This window comes from Eretmochelys imbricata, chromosome 2 (assembly GCF_965152235.1).
Source record: "Eretmochelys imbricata isolate rEreImb1 chromosome 2, rEreImb1.hap1, whole genome shotgun sequence".
Taxonomy (NCBI): Eukaryota; Metazoa; Chordata; order Testudines; family Cheloniidae; genus Eretmochelys; species Eretmochelys imbricata.
In genome coordinates, this window is record NC_135573.1 from 78,071,005 (window position 1) to 78,090,400 (window position 19,396).

Sequence of the window (19,396 nt, forward strand, 5' to 3'; positions counted from 1 at the left end):
AAGGGACTGGAACATCTAACTAGAGCTGGTCAGGAATTTTTTGACAAAAAGGTTTTTCACTGGAAAATGATAATTTGTTTGAAATGAAACTTAATGGAAAAGTGTGTCAGTTTCAACGAAATTTTCTGAGGTCCAGGGTGGAATTTCTGGTCAGACAGAGAGAGAGCCCCAACTCAGAATATCCAACAGCCCAGTGATTAGCACATTCACTTGAGATGTAGGACGGTCAGGTTCAAAGTCCCTGCTCTGAATCAGGGACTTATTAAATATTTATTGAGCCAGAGAGATAATAAGGGAAAGTAGGAACTTGAGCTTCCCGTGTCACAGATGAGTGCTGTAACTACTGGGCTATTAAGCAATTCTGAGGTGGCTCTCTCTCTCACACACACTTTTTTTTTTCCATGAAATAAGTTCATATATCCTGACTTTCTTCTGATATGGAACAAAACTAAATTCTGAAACCTCCACATTTTTCACAAACTGGTATTCTTGTTTTCTGGCCAGCCATGCACCTAACTCCCTTAGGCTCTTTTGAAAATCCCCTCCGTAGTCTGAAATAATTCTCTTGCGGCATCCACCTATACAGGGTATACTGTGAAAAAAATGCTTTCTGATATTGCTAAGTGTATATAATGCTACAGAACAATAATAACTATTTCAATTTGCTCAGCTAGGGCTCTGTTTTACTACAGGACACATACTGTGACTCAAGATATATATATATAAAACATGCAACTAGAAATTAAAAGTCTGGGAAGATTTTTTTTTTTTTTTTGCTTTCAAAAAGAATAAAAACTTTTAAAAATATTGTGAAAGCTTGTAGACTGAAGGCTGGGGCTAGCTTAGCTGTCTGATTCATCCACCCACTCCTGCTTTTAACATTTCTTCCATCTGCACATACTGGGTTCCTCATTAACACTAATATGATAGAGCAGCACACCTGGTGGAATCACTAAACAATGAGGAAGTCATGCAAACGATCTTATTAATTATTTATTTCATTAAAATGCATGAGAGACAAGATGATTGAGGTAATATCTCTGAAAGCTTGTCTCTTTCACCAACAGAAGTTGGTCCAATAAAAAGCTATTACCTAACCCACTTGTCTCTCTCATATCCTGGGACCAACACAGCTAAAACAACACTGCAAAAAACATTAAAATTCAAGTAATTGTTTAGAATATATAAGCCATAGTTATTTTCACTGAGTCCCTGTTTTCCAGGTAGGGCTACTTGAACTCCTTTTTTCAAACTGACAACATTTACAAATATGCAGAAATGTAAATGATCATAAAACATGCACTTACAGCCGAAAACCAAAATATAATAAACAGAGCAAGTGAGTGTCTAAAGGGTCAGGTCCTGCAATAAATTACTCAGTAAAATTGATGTTTTTGTTGCAATGCAAATCTTTTATAAACACACCACAATGTGTGTGATGTCAGAAGCAGCAAACCAAATATTCAGCCAAATCAAGTCAAAGGATGGACTTATTAGCAGTTCAGATACTTCATTATACTACTTGTATTCTGCCTTTGAGGTCTACTCTTCTTTCATTCTGCAAACAAGTTCCATTAACATTAATATGAGATATGTGTGCAATACGGAGGAAATTAAGTCCTAATTATCAGTTTTTCAAAATGCCTTTTTAAAAGAAAATATGTCTGCAAGGGACTCTGAAAATACAAATAGCAATATAAGTATCTATTTGGATTTGGCTGGTATTTAGATGAAGGGGGGAAATTTTAGATAATATTTAGGGATTTTTTATTTTAGCTTCAGATAGATATAAACACGGATGTAGTAGAGCTCAAGTGTCTGGTTTGATGGGAAGGAGCGTCAGAGCAGAAGCACAACAAGAGAAGAGAGGAGAGGAGAACAGGTATGTTTTCATTTCTGTATATTATGGCTATCTATATCCTTTATTGAGTGGTGGCAGAAAGATTCAGGATGCTCAGGAATGGGCAGAGGACAATAGCAACTGCCTGTGCAATTACACACTGTTCGTATCCATCAGAAGTTGAGAAGTGATGTATTGGTGGATGGGCAACAAGAGTTCAGCACTCATGCAGCAGAACTAATTGCTGCAGCTTCATGAACACACAGTTGTCATTGACCAGTGGATGGGCCTCTGGGCTTCATTAATGATTGGACATGAGGAGTTCAGCATGTGACAGCACATGTGGCTTTGCTCACACCCTCTGTCTCTTGGAAGAAAAGGTCCGGAAGGTCAGAGAGATGCTTACCACAGCATGCAATATCTGTGGACGTTTTCACTGCTCAATAAGAGCAATCAACCTTCTTTGCAGGGCTGGCCCACAACATTTTGGCACCTGAGACGGGAAGCTCAAATGACGCCTCCATGCCCCCTCGCTTGGGCCAAAACTTTGAAAGGTCTCTATTCTGCCTTCTTCCTGTTCTGCTCCTCTCATGGTACTGCTCTGCTACCTACCCCAATAAAGGAGAACTAATAACTTGAAATGCCTTGTTAAAAAATTTTAAGTAACACTTAACTTTCAAACGCCTGAACAGCGAATGTAACTTTTCTTGTCTGCATAGTAAACACTGGCATTTTTATCTGTTTGAATAATCAAAGTGGTGCTTTCTGTGCCTTCTTGGATACAAAGATTTGAACTGCTTCCTGCTGAAGGTCCACAGTCTGAGCCAGCTCATGCTCTATTGAGATGGTTGCAAGGCTGATCAGCCTCTCCTGTGTCATTGTGGAGTGTAGATGTGTTTTTATTATCTTCAGCTTGGAGAAGCTGCGTTATCTGCTGGCAACTGTTGCAGGAAGTGTTAGAAGTATGCGCAAAGCAACAAAAGCATTTGGAAAGAGGGTGGTCATCTTATTTGTGCACATATATTCCAGAACAGCCTTTGGAGTTGATCTTGCTGAAATGTATCTTGAAAGGGCTTTCAGTTCATCACCTAAATCACTTGCATCAATATTGTGCGTGTCATCATGTGTCAACACTGTCTCTAGTGCTCTGCATTGCTGGTGTAGGTCTTCTCAGGTCTAGTGAGGAGTTTTGGAAAATCATACAACATCCCAAATATACTGCTGTGTTCCTTGAGCTGCATGAAACGTTCTTCAACTGACTGTATTGCACAATCAAGCACCTGGTTAAAGAATTCAACTTTGAATTGTTGTTTGGGGTCTCTTATGGGATTATCTCATGCCTCATAATCAGAATGTCTTCTTCTTTGGTGACTCTTGTATTCTTGAATGGGTGGGAAAATAGCTTCAGTGTGAAGTTCCTCTGGCAACTTCTGTGCACTCTTCAGAATGTTTTGAAATCCCTCATCTGACTGGTAAGACTGTAGGTATGACTTTGCTTTGTTCAGTTGTTCCATTGCTCCAGATATATCAAGGTCAACACCTTGGAGTCTCTTGCTTACAACATTTATTTCAAATGGTATGTCATGCCACAACACTAAGCCACACACAAATTTGAAGTTATGTATGTTTCTGGTGATTCCATTTCCCTCTGCCACTGTTCTCCCACGAATAGTTCCTGTCATAGCATTATCCTCCATAATGGCAACTATGGCATCATTTATCTTCCCAATTTGGTGTTTGATAGGCTTTATTGCCTCCACTCGACTTTCCCATCGTGTGGCACTCAATGGTTTCAGTGTCAGAGAGGATGTGCCCAGATGTTGCTTCAAAATTTGCCATCAATGAGTTGATGCAGAGAAAAATACATAGATGCTTTGAATTACATTAAAAAAATCAGCAGCTTCACTAGAAGTTGATGCTGCATCACTGACCACCAAGTTCAATGAATGAGAACTGCATGGGACAAAAAGAGCTCGAGGGTTTAACTCTCGGATCCGTGTTTGCACTCCTCTGTTCTTTCCTCTCATGTTGGCCCCGTTATCGTAACCCTGAACTCTCATGTCAGCTATCGCAATTCCCGTATCTTCCAGCTTTTTAAGAAACACATTTGTCATACCAGCTCCTGTAGTATCATCAATGTCAATAAATTCTAGAAAATGCTCTCTGACAGTCACCATTGCAGGGACATTTTCACTAGGTTCTGGTGTTGTTACAAAACGCACCATTAGAGTCATTTGTTCCGTATGGCTGATGTCAGGTGTGCAGTCCAGAATAACAGAGTAATATCTTGCTGACTTCAGATCTGCCACAATCTTCCATTTGACTTTTGTTGCCAGTAACTCTATTATCTCATTTTGAATTGTTTTTCCAAGGTAGTGGTGTGTGTACATTTCTTGGGTACACCTGGAATACAGCATCAAACTCAGCCATCAGCTCCACAATTTTAAGGAAGTTTCCATTGTTTGGCACATACAGCTAATCTGAAGTGCCACACAGTGCTAGGTTTTGGGTTCTCACAATGGCAATGAGCCTTTTCAGAACATTTTGCCAGTAAAGAGACTCTGATACAATCTTCTCTTGATGCTGATCATCTATGTGGCCTTTAACCTGAGTCTCATCTCAAGCTCTTGCCACCTATGGAATGCTCTCTGGTGTTTTGCTGCCTTCTCATGGCATGCCAGATTTCTAGCCAGATTTTTCCAGTCCTTTGTTCCTGTAGAACTCAATGTGGCTGGTACATTAGACTGGAAGAATTTGCAACAAAAACAGTATGCAGCATTCTGGTTTTTTGAGTACATAAGCCATGGCCTTTCCACTTTGTCACCATTGGGGATTTCATGCCAGTAAGGTGTTGGATGGAAACTTCTAGTTTCATTGTCTTTGGGGAACATGAAGTTTTTTACTTGCTGTGGCCCATGTAGTACAAGGAAGTCCCTCAGGCTACTTCTCAAGTGGGTCCACAATCCTGGATGATCCAGACTTAAGGAACTAAACTCAGCGGCAGCTGTTTCTTATGGGTCCACCACACTCTTCTCTGATCTACACTTTTCTTCAGGAATGTGCATGGTTACATCCATTTGAGATGGAGATATGGACGCTGCAGTAGCTGCCAGGTCACCTGCACTCTGACTAACTGGAAGAGCAGGCATCTCCTCACCACTCACATCCTCACTAGGGCCGGAAGGCCCACCGTGAACATTTGTGTCTATGTATCTCAGGAGAGCGCCTTCCTGCTTAGATAGAAAAGGTTCCTTTGCTTTCTTTCTTTTTCTGAATGCTCCCCCAGAGGGGTGTTTTCTTCTTTCACTCATGACTGCTGTTCTGTGCCAGCTATGGTGGCTCTCAACACTCAGTTGAAGGGGATAAATAAGCAGGCTGGTAGCAGGGCCTGAGTGAGGGAAGATATCAGTGTCTTAAGGGCCTAACTGGCTCCTACTACTTCAGTTGACTGCCTGTTCTCCTCAAGTGGGTTCAGGGAAGCAGCAGGAAACAGGAAGCTTCCTGAGAAGCTGGTGTTAATCAGTCCAGGCTCCTGGGGGTGCTAGAGAGGTACATAAGAGGCTCCCCCTCCTCTCTCTCCCTGCAGCTCCTGCTGCTTTTTATTATTCCCTCTCACTTTTTCTCCTGCTTGCCTGTTATGTCTCTTGTGCCCTCCTTCCTCCAGCACAGCACTCTACCATCTCTGTGCATCTATGTTATACCAATGAAATAAAAACCAGCAGGATCTTATTAAAGGGGAAAAGGCAAAATGCCACATTTATTGTGAATACAGAAAAAATCCTAGTAAGCAGTTAGTTATAGCTATAACATTCTATTCAATTTCATATTTATTCACACATTCATTCACACACACACACACACACAGGTTCTGCAAGGTTGTTATCATAGTTACCAGCCTTAGAGTTGCTCATGCCAAGCCACTGGCCAGGTGGCCTGGACATGAGGCGGGAGCAAGGCGTTGTCAGATGCTCATCTGATGCTCCTGGAAGTTGGTTTGCAGAATCAGACCCCAAAGTTCTCACTTTCTAGAGCCATTTTTATAGGAATTTCTTCCTATGCCAGTCTATGGAAATTGCTTCATCATGCTGTTGCTGAATCAATCAGCAGATGGCACATTCCTGATGGCTCCGTGCTGCCAGATGTTATCTTGTTCTTTGGTTCTCCCATTCTTGAGGCTGTTGGGTGGATTCCAGTCTGCCCTCCGGGGGTCCTCTGGTTATTTCCACTTGACGCCTTCTTCAGCCGATGAACACTGGATTCTTAGGCTGGCACCTCCCTGATCATTCAGTTATTATCCACACCAAGCATCCATCCACATACATCCTCTATCTCTATTTTAATCACAATTGTTAACAAAGCGAGATGAATACAACAAAAGGGCGGGGAGTCTCTGGGTGCTGTTTCTGTTGTTACAGAGTATTGCTTTGAGTCTCTCTCTGTGTGAGTAGTTACTGGTTACAAAGAATTGCTTTGAGAACAGACTTTGTCTTAGAATGTACTAACACAATTAGCAGCTTGCAAGTTTCACACAGCGAGGGAGAGAAACAGTACCAAAAACCAAGAGACCTCTTAATTAGTAATACCCTGGAATTTAAACTATGGGGAATCAAACTCATTTGTGATTTTAATACAGAACTTCTTTAATATGATCCAGCATCTAGAGCAGAGAGAATACATATGCACCAGCAGCAGACACAATTTTCTACATTCTGGGTCCTAGTGGTGCCCCCCTCCCCACAGTCTGGCACCTTAGGTGGCTGCCTCAGTTCGCCTCATGGCAAGGCCAGCTGTGCTTCTTTGGGCAGTTCAGGCTAACAGGCATACCAAGTGCATAGTCTGACAAGCATGTGCTGGTAATCCACATTGAATATTATGTGGTAAAAATAAGCAGCCTCAACATCAGATGCCTACAGGAAAGGACACAAATGTAGTCTCCAGTAATAGCACTGATTCTTGACAGAGGCATTAGTAAGAGTACTAGAATCTCCTGAATGCAAAATACCCAAGTGCAGTGAGAGCACAGCATCTCTGAGCCAACCATCCCCACATCGCACGCATACCAGGCTTCCATGATCAATTTCTCGGAGCCAGTGAAGAAGGATCCAGAGAATAATTCCTGCTCAGAATACTGAGCAACAATTCTGCAAAATCAGCTCACTACATATTCACAAGCTATCCTCACCTTAGTGTTAGCTCAGAAGTACTAGTTGTACCACCAAATATGAGCCATCGATTTATCAACGAGGGGTTGTTACGGGAAGTAGCAGCAAGGGGGAAATACCATGATGACGTGTCTCAGTATTGAATGAGGAATAAAGCCTCTGGGGAATGTCTCTTCAGACAAAACCACTGGAGGGAAAATGCATTTGGGGAATGCATCTCTAGACAAAACCATTGTTAAGTAAAATGCCATACTGTCTAGCTCTGTGAGCTCCTGAAATGAGTCTTTGATGACTGCAAGCAAAGCTCCAAAGAGTATATAGGTGAACTAAGGCTTGCTGTGCTCCATCTCAGGTAGGCCTAACAAGATCCCTTATAAAACTTGACTCAGCTACTCTCTCATGGTTCCTGATGGTTATTTTGCTATGGTGTGCTCCAGCCAAAATCCCTCAGAGAGGAATATCTCCTCTCTTAGCACTGCAATGAGATGCAAAGGCAGATCGTTCTTGGATATCTACACTTGTTTCATCCTCTTTTTTTTTTTAAAAAAAAACCACATTTCAGTAGAAGTTTCAGACTGTAACTTGTTATTTATATGACACCATATTCTTGGGAGCACTTGATATTATGAACCTTTCACAATAGTCATTGTCAGAGAGTTTCACTGAAGGCTGTAGAACCAAACTGCTTCCACTCATGGCCAGAAAAAAGGAAACACTAATTCCAAAGTGATTGATTTATATGCAACATATGACTGAGGCTAAACCCAGTCACTGATTAAATGGAATGATCTCATTAGATTTTGGCAGCTCCCACTAACCTGTAACCTTTTGCTGGCATTTTTCTGAGTAACTTTTGGACACCTTTGGATCAATATATTATTTTATTTCGGGCCGTAATGAACATTAATTATTTAGGATAGACAGCCCTAAGAGCAAATAGTATTCAAGTAAAATAAGTCCTGTGGGCAAGTAAGTGGTATTGAATAGTATGTGTTCAGTTTACAGATGAAACTGTTTTGATGGGTTTCATATGTCACATGCCATACGTGCTGTTCTCTGATCAGGTGAACATAACTCATGGTGTATATGCAAATTTCACATTTAAAATTTGATTTCTGTGAATATTCTTTATTATTTGGTTACAATTTACTGCACACACACACACACACATACAACTTGATAGTGAATGTTTGCTGAGATATTTATATAAATTGAACGCCAAATGGGCATGAACACAATGAAGCAAATCCATAATTTGTTATTTGAACAAATATTGGCAAACGTTTCAAGAGTTTGTTCAGCTTAGCTCTACCAGTAGCTAGTGACCATGACCTAGGTATATAGAGCTAAATTGTGTCAGGGTTTCTTTATAGCTCTATAATATTTTATTCAGAAAAGCACAGATGTGATGTTCTTGATGAACTATTGCAGCTATGTTTTTCACATATGGGAAGAAATCTTTTACAATCAACATCTCTTGCTCAAATTTCATATCATTTGAGTGTTTGATTGAATTAGACTGTATTAATCAATGAGTAAAACTATAAACATGAAAACTAGCAATGAAATATGCAATTGATTAACAACATCTATTTGTCTAGGCAAACACATCCTAGAGAAGTGGTTAATTTACATGAGAACCCCGAAGACAGCAGAAACAATAAATACATTTGAGTTTTAATGGCATGTACTCATCAAATACTCATGTCTTTGCCTCCTATAAAACATTTATATACAATTATATTTGTAACCTGTGGAGGCTCTTAGCTCAGCATCTCATTCTATTACTGATTCTGAACAAAAATCATTAAATCACCACACAGCAGCTCTTGACATTTTTTTAAAATGAATAACATTATTGCAATTTTTAGCTTGTTTATCAGGAGCACACAATTTACGACAGCAGCACAATGGCATGGCATTATCTCTGAGAAGAAGCAAACAGAAATATATGTACAGAGAGACAGTGAGTGTGTGTGTGTATATTGAAGGGATAGCAGACACTGTGTATTATTATTTGTATTACTGTAGCATCTAGGAATCCTAGTCAATGACCAGGACCCCTATTGTACTTAGCACTGTACACCACAGAACAAAACAATGGTCCTTGCCCCAAAGAGCTAACAATCTAAGTGGTACTTAATGATATAGAACTACATATAAAATTAAAATACAAAAAGCCTCCAAAGAAAGTAGTATACAATAATTATTCATATATGGACAATAATTGTAACAGAACCTCAAGTTTCTCCACTGTAGGGATGACCCATGCTTTACTGAACCAAATGCCCGCAGAAGTAACAGGGGGATTATGCCATTAGATAGCAATGGAAAATCCTGTGGCTGTCAAAAGAAAACAAAGTGAATGATTTTTTCTATTGAGAACATCACTTTCAAAAACTACCAGGGCTGTGGACATTGATGGCTGTATGGAAAAAACACCTTATATTATCTTTCATTTTGACTATTTTGCAGAAAACAAATACAAACTGACAAAAAATATAAATGTACATGCCCAGCATATATCTATGAAAAAGCCGACAGCAGAATTGCAATATTAACTTCTATTAGCATCAGTCTGGCTCACTGTATGTTGCATTAAATAGCTTCCCTGCAATAGGTTATACTGGGCAATCAGATGGATAATGTCTATAGAAAATATAGAATCTAGTTTCAAGGCTTTTTTCCCAAAATTAAGACCGAATCCATTTTAATATCCAAGATTCAACAAGTAAATGGGTACGTTTGGAAGTGGCAAACCACGATTACTTTTTCCCCCAGATAAAGAGGTCAACACTAATTTTATATCTGCACCGATCCAAGTAAATATAAATATTTCACTGCTGCAGTTGTTCAGGAAATTAGAAATTAGGAAAGGTAGTTGAAAACTGGAAAACTAGTTTTGAAAAAAAATTGAAATGTTGAAGTTAGTTTTGTTTCCAATGGTTCAAAATGAACATAATTTGTGATTTTTTTTAAAAAAAGAAAATATTTTCTATATTATTTTCAACATTTTTATTGAAAACTTTGAAATAGTTATTTATGTTTTAAAATGTTAACGTCTTTGATAATTTCAATACAAACATTAAATTTTTTTAAAAAGACATGGAAACTTGTAAAAAAACAAGTAAGACACGATGATTTTTTCAAAAGAATTGTTCTCTTAAAAAGGCCATGTTTAGAGATAAAAGCTGTTTGATGAATAAATGGATGTTTTTCACTGACATTTTAATTTTTAAAAAAGTTAGAAAATTTTCTGAGACAATTTTGTCCTAATTTTTCTGCCAGCTCTAGAACTGTTCTGCCTTAATGGATGGGGCTAGTTGTGTTTTTGCTGTGTGCAAGGAGTACCAACAGAAAGATTGTCTTTATGAGGCAGATTGTCTCATAGAGTCTTCCTGGTATTCCTTCTGGGGTGGGATGGTTCTATTCTGCCCTCTATTCAGGACTGTGATTTACTCCTTCAATAAAATGGGAATCATAATATTTATCAACCTTTGTAAAGCATTTTGTAAAGCATATATAGCTGAATGAGTGCAAGTGCTAAGTGCAAAGTACAATGAGAGCTGATCCTCAACTGGCTCTCTCATACTCATTGTAGCTAAGGGCTACATAGTACCCCATTTATATTTCCCTACTTCTGGAGTTGGCTAGGAGCTGGGGATAGTTCCCAACATAAGGTGTCTGCTCTAAATTGCACCAAGTTGCCCAGAGCTCCAAGGAGTCATTATGTCAATTGTGGATTGCCAGGGCTTAGGGATGCCCCCCCACCCATGCATCCTCTCCTTATTCTGGGAGTCAGGAGGAAAGGTGGCATAGAGCTACTACACTATTTCTACATTACCTGGGAATTTCCATTACATGAGGGAAATCTTCATGGAGCCATATAAACTGATTTCTGGCCATTGTGTCCACCAGAGCAGCACAAAGTAACCAAACAATAACAATTAGTGGCAGACCTGGGAGCTATGAATTGTTTAGTCATCCCCACTTCTGTCACTAAGTAGCCTTAAAAACACTTACAGTATGCTCTGCAAAGTTAGTTAGGTCTCATAAAAGAGACAAAGTGGCTGAGGTAATATTTTTTATTGGACCAACTTCTGTTGCTAAAAGAGACAAGCTCTCAGGCTTGCACAGAGGTCTGGTTCAGGTCACAAATCACATTTATGGCTCCATAAAGTGATTCCCTTTTACAGATGAGTAAACTGAGTCTGAAAGAAGTTAAGAGATTTACCTATAGTTATATGGCAAATCCATGGCAGCACCAGGTTTAGAAAGACCCAGTTCCTGAATCTCGGCTCTAGTCCATTACAGCATTGTTCCTTCAACAAAGTCTTAACCCCTCTATTTCTTTTTTTTTTTTTTCTGCCATCATACCTCTGGTTTTTGCAAGCATCCTGATAGTGGAAAAAGTCATTTTTAAAAAAACAAAAATAGTGATTTTATTATGTGATGCTTATTTCATCCAGTTCCAGTCCCAAATTAACTGGAAATCCACTCTGCAACTCCAGTTACAGTCCAATGTGTCTATGAAAAAATGGATTATTTATAGATTCCCTTGTAGGTCAAACACTATCTGGCATAAACCCCAAAAATATCCATGTGTGTATGGGTAGGTGGGTGAGTATGTATATGGGTGAAGAAAATGTGGGGGGAATATTTCAAAATTTTATTTATGGTAGGACCATGTTTTTATTACACATTAAAATCTGAACCCCTATTCGCAATATTTTTCATGAAGCAGCTTGTCCTATTATGTTCCCTATCTACCACAAGAAAACCTAGAGATCAAGATTCAGGGTCAATTAAAGAGCAACTGTCTGCAGTATGCCTCTGTAGTGGATGTCAGGCAGTGAAAGGGTTACCAGCTGGCATTAGAAGGAAAGAGAAGAATTAATAAGAGGGAAATGCTGTTGGTGTTTAGTTGTACAATAATCTCATTAAATATTGAATAATGTGGTTGCTATCTAAGGAAGTAATAATGCACAAATATCTAATGAATATACTCTTTTCAGAACCTTTTCTTCTCCTAGCAGGGAAAACACTGAATATCCACAAATTATGATATAATCTACCTGACCATACCAAAACTGCATGGGAATTTCAGAGTGAGCCTGATTCAAATTTTTAAAATTTGACTTTTTTTTAATATCTTAGGTTGTACTGGAAAAACATGACCCTGACATGAGAGAAAGTAAAAGGGAACCAAGTTACAAAAACTAGAAGTTTTACAGACAGCTAGGCTTTTGCTCAGTAAGGTTCATCTTTAGATAAATAGGTAATATGTGTTATTTCAGTTGCTTGTTAAAAATGTATCAATTCATGAAGGAATCTTTAAATATTATGCTCCCACCCCCCACACACATAATTCAGACTTCTGTTCCCTGACGTAATTCAATTATTTCATGTGATCTAACTATACACATGGTCATGCTAGATCTTAGATACAGGCTAACAGTTGAAAACCAATAAATGACCATCCTGGAACTCAATCCATGCACTCCTAAATACACGTAAATCACAAATTGTAAGTAATGTTCAAAACAACTTTAAAATATTCTTCAATGTCCTTAAAAGGATATTCCACCTGTATGTTTACATTTAAGGACACGAAGGACTCAACTTGCTTTTAGCCCTTTTACTGAGATCATTATCTTATCTGATGACCTGTGGGATTTTTTCATATAATCAGGTTGGTCAAAGAAGTTATAAAACAATAATATCCCAAAAACTACACAAAATAGCAAAAAGTTCTCACATCTATAAGCAAATGTAATGTCAAATCACAGGAATGAGGTCACTGGTGTTTTGAGAAGTTTGGCCACCCTAAAGAGTATGTACCTTAGAGGCTGCGGGAAAAGGCACTGCTAAGGAATCCTCCTAAGATGGGCAACTTAAAAATGAATAATGGGTTTGATAATGACAACAGCTATTAGGTAGCATAGGAGGTAGGCTGAAGCCCTGAATTCCCACTCAGTATTATGTAGACAGATACTATATCCATGTATTGGTCCAAAGTGTTATGTTGTGATCTATACTCAGTAAAGGTTGTTTTATCTCATTGATACAATTGTATATGAAATGATATGTAAGAATTTACTTACTACTACCCATGTTCATTACTGAACACCTGATCAGTTGCATACTGGGAATGTATGTATGGAAGGAGGGGGTTACCTTGCAGTGAAGCATGAGGTGTTGCCATCACAGGATACAAAATGGAAGGGACCAGTGGTCTAATATCATATAACATGTCTTATGGTGCTACATGAAGAATATGAAAGCAATAATGCAATGGATGGAATCTGCAGCCTTTCCGTTCTCCAAGTTCTATAAGTGTTAAGTAATTGACAGGAGAACTTCTGCTTCAGAGGGAGCCTTGCACACCCTAATATGTCACATTTACAAAACAAAAAGCCAGCAAATGTACCTTACTGCCAACAGCATGTCAAACATTTATAATTGGGCAGCTGCCGAGTAGATATGTTTTATAACCAGTAGATTGAAATGGTTGCTCCGTGAAATTACTCAGCCATAGAAATAAATGATTGAAATTACTTGCAGTGTCAAAAAAACTTTGTGTATGTAGATTGCAGAGTCATGAAAGAATACTTCAGGATACTTTGAAACTGCTATCTTCTATGCCAATACTAGGGCTGTTCAAAATGTTTCTATTGCAACTGTTTCTTTGGCAGAAAATTGGGTTTCTAACTAAGTGATTTTTTTTTTACAAAAAGTATCTCGGTGCTTTCCACATAAAATTTAGTTATTTTCTCTCAAAACACTGAATGCCTGAAAGCAAAAAAGTTTTTTGTTTTCAACACAAACTGGAAACATTTCTATTTGAATATACTGCCACAGGACCTCACAGAAGTTGTAGTTTGGTCGCCTAGTATCCCCATTCTACTCGATAGGCCAGGGCCCTCTGCTGGACTTCATTTCCCAGGATGCCCGGTGGCCACAGGACTCCCATGAAACCTCCCCTAACCAAGACTGTGATGCATCATGGGGAGATACAGTGCGACCAGGAAGCCCACTCTATAGTACAATGGGAGCATAAGGAACCTGAACTACAGCTCTCATGAGGCACCAAATTTACCAATTAAACTATTTCATTTTTCAGCCTAATTGAAACTGGCTTCTGCCAGTAAGGTCGACTGAGGTCAGAATAGCCTAGTTATATGAAATTAATCATGTGAAATCTTTGTGATACAACTGTACTTGAATGTACATATAAAAGCAAAACAAAACCCCAGCGTTTATTTTTCAATGTTTAAGCAATACAAACCAAATGTGTCAAATGTGTCAAAACCTTGAAAATTGCATATTTAAGCTTTACTGAATGATCAGATAGATGGATTGATCACTAAAAAAAAAAAACCCACATCCTGCATTGGCATGGAGAATAGAAGCAGCATAATCCCAGCAGTGTGGTATGTATTTCCCTAGTGATTATAGGATTAAAGAAGGTAGGACAGATTCTCAGCTAGCATGAACTGACATTGATTCGTTGAAGTCTTTCTCAGATTTGCTGAAATCAATGGAGCTATGCTGATTTACACCAGCTCTATTATCTGGCTGGGTAGTCTAAATTCACTCACACAACAATTAGTCACCTAATTAGTTACCACAGTGCACCTCTATCTGTTTCTGCTATTTATGTGCATCTTACTTGTTAAGATCTCTTAATATTTTCAATAGCCACGTGAATCTTTATTTAGACTAGAAAAGTTGTCTCTTCTGCAAGGGACGAAATGCAGGGATTTACATTAGAATCCAACTCATGAAAAGAATTCCCAGGTATGAAACAGTAGGTTGCAGTACAATAGCATTGCTTAGAATTGTTGCTCCTCCTGAGCTTTGAACTCATTGAATATTTTTGTGTGTAAGCACTTCATGTTTCTCTGTTTGGTAATGAAACCCTTGAAAACTACAGCTGCTACTATGAAAATGCATGAGGAGTTTAGAGTTTTGAGAGATTTCATTCATCTCTCTTTGAAAAGACAGCAAGTTATTTATGAAATAAGTACACGAGATGGTTATGCTTATGCTATACATTCCCATGATGATAGGTTTCTTATTTTATTTCAAGGTTTAAGCAATTCTTGTCTTTTAGAAGATTCCAGACTTCGAATAAGAGAAAAATGTTCTATTTTCTTCTGTCACCCCACACCTCTGAATATTTTCTTTATTAAATTTTGAAATAAAAAGGGTGCACTCACTTTGCCATTGGTATGGAGAGGACTACGGAGAATTTAATAGGACAGTTCCAAAGCAAGGAGTGGGAGAAACAGGAATTGGAAAGACCACATGGGTGTTCTCTATGATCCTTCTCACAGTAGAAAGGGGTAGGTTAGGGCAAGATCCTCTACTGCAAGGAACAATGCTACCATAATATACATATTTACTATTTGCTACATAGCAAGGCAGAGGCTCCGATAGCACGGAGTCTAAGCGACAGAATGTCTCCACAGCTGATCTGTAGCTTAGAGGGTGGAGCATTTCTTCCCTCATATCACAAGGTGAGTCTTCATCAAGTGTCTGGGCTAAGTGCTGATTTCCGACACTTAGCCCAAAGAAGAAACAACCGAAACAATCACAGACACAGAGTAATTATGAAATCAATGAGCAATTCAGCAGGTCTGAGAAAGTACTCTAGTATCAAGCCAGACTAAAAAGCCAACAGTACATTAAATACACATCCTTACAAAAACTAGGTAACATGTCAAGCTAATTCAAACAGGTTGCTAATGCTGATTTAGCTGTCTCAATGGTGTTGAGAGATTATTTGCCTCACAAAGTAAAAGAATGCTGAAGAGATCAAGAGAAGCATACATAACAAAGAGATGCATGTAAACCAAAAATAGCATATAAACTGAAGCCAAGATGGGAGGGGAAGATGGTTTTGTGGTTAAGTAACTGAACAGGGAATCAGGAATCCTGGGTTCAATTCTTGATTCTGCCACAGATTTTCTTTGTGACACTGGACAGGTCTCTAATCAGTTTGTGCTTCAGTTCCCCATCTACACAATGTGGACAACTGTTCTCAGCCTGACTGAGGTGTCACAAAAATAAATCACTAATGTTTTTGAGGAGCACAGATACTTCAGTGATGAGGGCATAGAAGTAATTAGGCAGAGAGAAAATAAGGGAGAAGAGATACATAAATAGAATCACAGCAGTCCATTTAGTCTGTTTCTTAATAATGTAATGTTGCAATGATTCACTCCAAAGAAGACTGCAATAAATTACTGTTGAAAAGCATGTTCTTTCCCAGTTAAAGGTTAAGCACAAGAACTTCCTTGTGTTCTAAGACAGGCACTGAGGGCTTTGAGAAGTTAGTATACTTTCAGAAAAGAATGCTGGGAGTTTCTTTGTTCCAAAATATTAGAAATGCAAACCCATTCTCCAGGCAAAGTCACTTTTGCTTGTGAATGAGTAGTCAGTTCTTCATAGACAGATGTTTTGTTTCTTTTCTACATACTACATTCAAGTATTTCCTGTACAAGAGATCTTGGCCTTGTCATATTAAAGTATGACAGGAAAGGAGCCATCGAGATAATATGAAGACTGTAGAAGCTTTATTTCCCTTTGAGTGTACTGTGAAAGAACCATGAAATCTCCTATTCGAGCCAGCTGTGAAGCTTCCAGAGGTTTCCTCTACAGCAAGTGCTGGGCTAAGATTAAACTAGGCAAAATGCCTGAAGAGATACTGAATAGGTTTGATACAAATTACACTGTCCTGCTGGTTTGAAAGTGCACATTACTAGAATCGTTAGCCATAATCATACTCAATTACAAGCACTGTAAGCATGCATAGAGCAGACTAATAAATGCAGCCATTGTTTGCACGCAATGCCTATAATTTACAAAGGCATGGCCACACCTTCCAAAGCTTGAAACCAGGTTAGCTAATCTCCACCAAATATTTGGAATTATTTTTAACATCCTACATTGATGCATGATTCTTTGCCCCTTACCCCGCCACTGATAAGACAGCCAGTGTTGTCATGCTGCATTACACTACTACAGATGAAGAATGTGTTTTCAGATTTGTGAGGTCTCAGTATATTCCTAATGGCTTCCTTTAAACTGTGGTATTGCTACTATATTTCCAAAGCCCTCCCAATCCCTTTCGTCTCCACTGGCAAAAGAGCAATTGAGAAAGTCCCAAATCATGAGATACTGGAAATGAAGAAATATAAATACAATCTGTATCCTTTCTGAGTCATCTACTGCAATATTACAGCCTCCTGTTACAGGGCTTTCCCTCCACCCTCCCACCTCCCTGGTTCTTGTCACACAGATAACAAGCCGCAAAAGACCAGAAGTCCACTACCCTAATTCATTTACACCTAGCAAAATTAATTATACAGCAGACAGAAACAATTAGAGAACCAGACAGATTAACAATAGAAAAGTGGGGGCCATAAAGATAAAACATACAGAAATGAGGATTTCACAACCACAACCATTGATAAGTGATTTTTTGCCAGACAGGATGCTATCAAACTAAGATATCTTTAACCGTCTTAAGATCTGTTTCTTTATCTGGTGGTGATAGGCACTATCAGGACAGGATTCTATTCCTAAAAGCCCAATACACCTAATTTCAATGTGACTGGTTTGGAATGTGAGGATGTGACCAGTTTATGGCTGCCCCTTCTGCTTAGCCAAAGGCCATAGCCCAAGAACAAGGCCTCAGATTATCCTAGTGAGAGAAGGCCCATACACAGACAGACTTGTGATTTTGATTCTTTGTTTTATACTTCTATAACTAGCTGAGTGCTAAAAATATACCTCAGTTCTTAAAGTATAGGCCTTTACAGGCAGGCCTGCATATCTATATTCTAACACCCTCCTTCAAAGGCTTTAATTTGTTCAGTAAGTGTGCAGCATATATGACTTGTTCCCAGATGGAGAATGGAATCAGAGTAGTTTGTTTTTAATCACATGTAATGGATAATACAGAAATAGTGGGTGCTATTACTGTAATCTTTAAGTTGTTTCAGACTATTTTCCCATATGAAATAACAGCTGTGAGAAACAATCAGTTATGTTAATGTAAAGAATATAAAAAAAAATCCAACCCTTAGATGTCATGGCATCTACTTTGGTTGCATTAGGGAATGTAAACACATCTTTTGCATTATATGTATAATTGTATCATATATTATTAGAGTAGGGATCTACCAGGATACCAGGACTGCCTGGGAACTGGAGGTGGAGTTTGGGAGCTCAGGGAAACTGGGACTGGCTGGACAAGGAGAGGGAAACGGGGAGATGGGTAGGGGAAACGAAGATCAGATGAGGAGCCGCGGAAGACTAGCACTAGATGGGCAAGGAAACTGGGACTAACAACTGGTTAGGGAGGACGGGGGGACAGATCTGATGAGAAGTCAGATTGCACGGGCAGAACTGGGACTGAGAAAGAGACTAGGACAAGGAACCAGGGGAAATGTGGAATATTGAGATTGAATGAGGAGCACAAGGAGGAAGAACTGACTGGAAGCCAATGGGACATGAATGGGGAGATGACTAGACACAGGGGTTGGGGGGAGAGATAGATCAGATGAAGAGCTGGAAGGTGAGGAATTGGGACTGGTTAGGCAAGGAGACTGGGTCTTAGGAAAAAAACCCTGAGGAATGGAGAATGGGAGTGGTTAGGTGGGGAGAATGGGACTGAGCAAAGAGCTGGGATACAGACTGGACTGGCGCAAGAACTCATTCAGTGCACAGGATGGACTTGCTCTGGGAATAAAACAGGGTTGTGTAGTGAAGGAGACTGATGGCTGTAGAACTTCTTCATTTGTTTAAGAAGTTGGAAGGTCTTTAGTGAATGAGGCAGAGGATTGCAAAAGAAAATGGTCTCATAGTTAAGATGTTTGAATTAGTAGATACTTTTTACTTTAATCCAGGGATCAGCAACCTTTGGCACGTGGCCCGCCAAGGTAAGCCCCCTGGCGGGCCAGGCCAGTTTGTTTACTGCCGCATCTGCAGATTTGGCCGATCGCAGCTCCCACTGGCCGCGGTTCGCCGCTTCAGGCCATTGGGGGCTGTGGGAGACAGCGTGGGCTGAGGGATGTGCTGGCTGCCTGGGGCTTTCTGAAAGCAAATAGCCTTTACATTGGATCAGGAACATACCATTGTACTTTTGATTTTTTAGTTTTTGAAACACTGTTCTTCTTGAGCTCAGCACAACCTTCATTTTCCAGCATTCTCTCCTCACAATCCGTACATGGAACAATATTTATTTTTAAAAAATCAAGACATTCCTGGATACTCAGGGGAATGGTTCCTATTCCTACAGGGCCAAAACCTTGTCCTTGTCCAGGCATAGAAGAGTTTAGCCAGAATAAGATTTGACCCACAATTCATCACCTATACTATAAGT